Source organism: Lactuca serriola, chromosome 1 (assembly GCF_051521515.1).
Source record: "Lactuca serriola cultivar US96UC23 chromosome 1, Lser_US96UC23_V15, whole genome shotgun sequence".
Classification (NCBI taxonomy): Eukaryota; Viridiplantae; Streptophyta; class Magnoliopsida; order Asterales; family Asteraceae; genus Lactuca; species Lactuca serriola.
Genome location: NC_136408.1, coordinates 86,718,991 through 86,722,197, shown reverse-complemented (window position 1 = coordinate 86,722,197; position 3,207 = coordinate 86,718,991). Strand labels below are relative to the sequence as shown.

Sequence of the window (3,207 nt, the reverse complement as noted above, 5' to 3'; positions counted from 1 at the left end):
AATTATGGCTTAAAGTTGTCAAATTTCTTTTATGAGCAAAATTTCTTCCTAATTTAAGTGGAGATGACATTTGTCACGTAGAATTTAGTGCTTCTCATGATATTTTGTCCATTAACTCTGCAATGGAAAATTGAAGATATGACTTTTATGCCCCTTGATGTTTGGGTGTTATATATATATATATATATATATATATATATATATATATATATATATATATATCTTACTATATTATTATACAAACCTTACTATTTCTAAAAATAGATTTAAGACGTCCAAACCGTTAAGCTAATAGTACAAACATCCAATGCAATACATGTCAGTTTCATTTTAAATACCTTATCTTGACCCGTTAATTTTCAATTTAAATCACATTTTGCTTAAAACATGGGAGAATCATTCAAATAGAGAGACTCATTCAAATCGCACCTACTTTAACTTCGTTCCAGGATCTCCATTTCAAAATCAAAAACCCTCTATCTCTCTACAATCTCATCTTCAATATAAAAAACCCTAGCCCTCACACCACCTATGATCTTCCTCTCCATCTCCCAAATTTCCCGTACATACATAAGGTGTGTACTTATATATCATACAAAAACACGTTGTAATGTGACGATGAAGGTATTGAAGATGGTCTCAGATATGGATTTGGTAGCATTGAGAGGGTTAGTCTATGTATTCATCATCCAATTCATCTTTGCTCTTCAACAACTCATTTTTCCCTAGGTAATATGATCCTGAATCTTTTCTAATATTTTATATGAATGTTTTCGTTATAGCCAGTTTAGTTCATGAACTTTCGATGAGTGGTTGTTTTGATTGCGATTTGATATACTGGTTAAGTGTTTTCCGGGCCTGAACTTTGGGATTTCGAATTTGAATTAGAGCTTATGTGATTTTATTATTGATTTGTAGCTAAAAATCAAAGTGATTTTATATATTGATTTGTACCTAAAATTTAAAGGTAAAAAGGGATTGCCTTAGATTCTTCTATTCTTTGACGATCATTAATTGCACAACTAATGGTATGAATTTGCTTATGGCATTCCAGATGGAAACATAGCGGTTGCTACTGACTTTTATGAGAGAGCTTCACGTAATATAAAGGTGAAACGTTATAGTGATGTAATAAATGATCTTAACCATATCCGAAGCTTTCTGAAGCATACTGGAGTCGAGCTTCAGTTCTTGGTCACCTGTGCAGGTTCTTCTTTAAACTTCAAATACATTATTCTCACAATTTCAATTCAATTGGCATTCTATCTCCTGAGAAATAAAAACAGTTGGGACCCCCAATTGGTTGAAGAAATTTTTTCTTGTCATTCCTGATTAGAAAGTTATATGATTCAGGGGATTTTTGGTTATCATCTAGATACAAGGAATCATAGGAGAGCTATACAAATTTTCTTGAAATGAAGCCTGAAAATTCAGTCGTGGAGAAGGAGCTTTCTTAGTTACATCAAGCAGATGATGCTTTAGATGCAACCAACAATCTCTTTGAACATGCCGATTACAATTACGCTAAAGCTTTTGTTTTCATTGATAAAGTGGTTCTTGTTTTTCTCCTACATGCTCACAGGTAACAACTCATATATTCCAACCTTTTCATTTTTCATTTCATTTAGTGTGTTTCTTCTTCATATTAAAATACATGATCCATGTGGCAGGACAAACAATTGGAGCTCAATCTATTACTAGCTGCCAAGGATTATTTAGGGGTAATTTCAGAATCGGGATATATGCTTAAAGATGATGAGGATAATCTATCTAGAGGTATTGCTTCTTGCATGGTCGTGCCTATTATTATTTAGTTGACAATGATGTTGCTACAAGGTTTATTTTCTTTATAATCTGAAACTAAATGAAAATAATAATTTAAGTGTTTTCTTATAGTGATTAGTGAACATGTAATTATTTTCCACATGCATAACAGAAAGGGATGCGCCTTGATCCAGAACACAGTGAACTAAAAAAAAGCATATTTTGGACTGAAGAATTAATTTACTTAAGAAGACCAAAAGTGTAAAATAAAGAAACTAATATTATACTTTTCTGTACACCTATTGTAATTTTGTTCCATATTTAAACTTTATTTTTATTTTGCAGGCACAAGATAATGACAAGATAAGGAAACTACGTATTGTAGAAGGCTCTTTCTTTAGACCCTAATTATCGTACACATTTATGATCTGTTGAAGATGATAAAACCTGTAGTTAGTTCTCAACTTTGGATCTACATGTATGATGTTTTTTTTTGCTAAAAGTTGAAAGCAATTGGTAAAACAGGGAGTGGGTTTTAGTGGCACCCAGTTTGGGCTAGCTAAAACAGTGAACTAAAAACTTTTGGGGTTTCCGAATTCGATTTTGATATAAGTTTTTTCGTATTTATAGAAAATAAGGCTAAACCTGGATTGGAGGAAGGTATATTATGTTGGTATTATAAGTTCTTACTTTATAATGACTAATATGAACTTACGTTAGAGTTATTGTTATTTATAAGTTCTTACTTTTCTTGATAGGGTTTGACTCATTTTGTGCTATATCACCTAAACACCTTTGCACACCATTCAATTAAACCATTAAATAGCAATGTACTTCAGGACATTCATAAAAGCACAATCTTATAATTGAAAGGAATGAAAGTAAGATGCTCTATTAATTAAATAAATGATATCTATGTTTATCTCCTGCATAAAAAAAAGAGCATTTAGATTAGCTGAAAAACCCATAAAAAGTTGGCAGTGGATGAAAGGATCGAAAACAACAATGTAATTCCAATAAAGAGTAGTTGAACCGGGTTGTTAATCAACAAAGTTCAAATCTTAGGCTTGGTATAAGTTATATCACAAATGCTACAATTAGGAATATTTTTAAAGATAAAAATGCTTATAATAATAAGAAACTGAAAACATTACATTTACAAATATGAAAGTGATGTTGTAATAAAAAAAAAAAGAATAAACGAATTAAATTACCATTTGTTGAAAGAAAATTATGAGTTCGAAAGAAAAATAAGAAAATAATGGAAAAGTGAATTAATTATGACCAATGGAATTTTTTTTTTATAATTATGTTAGTTTTAGTATATAAAAAATCAAAAATGTTCTTTATTATATTTATACTTAATCTCTTTGGTTATAAATATCCAAAGGTTTTTAAATATTAGTTCCACAACCGGTCATGGTGGATAGCTATCAAGTAGCG

At 30.5% G+C, this 3,207-nt stretch overlaps 1 long non-coding RNA gene across 1 annotated transcript; it reads left to right on the top strand.

Annotated features, from left to right (window-relative positions):
* The first annotated feature begins 223 nt into the window (after positions 1 to 223).
* LOC145069823 (uncharacterized) lies at positions 224 to 1,577 on the top strand. The gene is made up of 3 exons (XR_013689689.1): positions 224 to 729; positions 1,055 to 1,207; positions 1,354 to 1,577. It is a non-coding gene; the product is annotated as an uncharacterized LOC145069823 (long non-coding RNA).
* Positions 1,578 to 3,207: the final 1,630 nt, after the last annotated feature.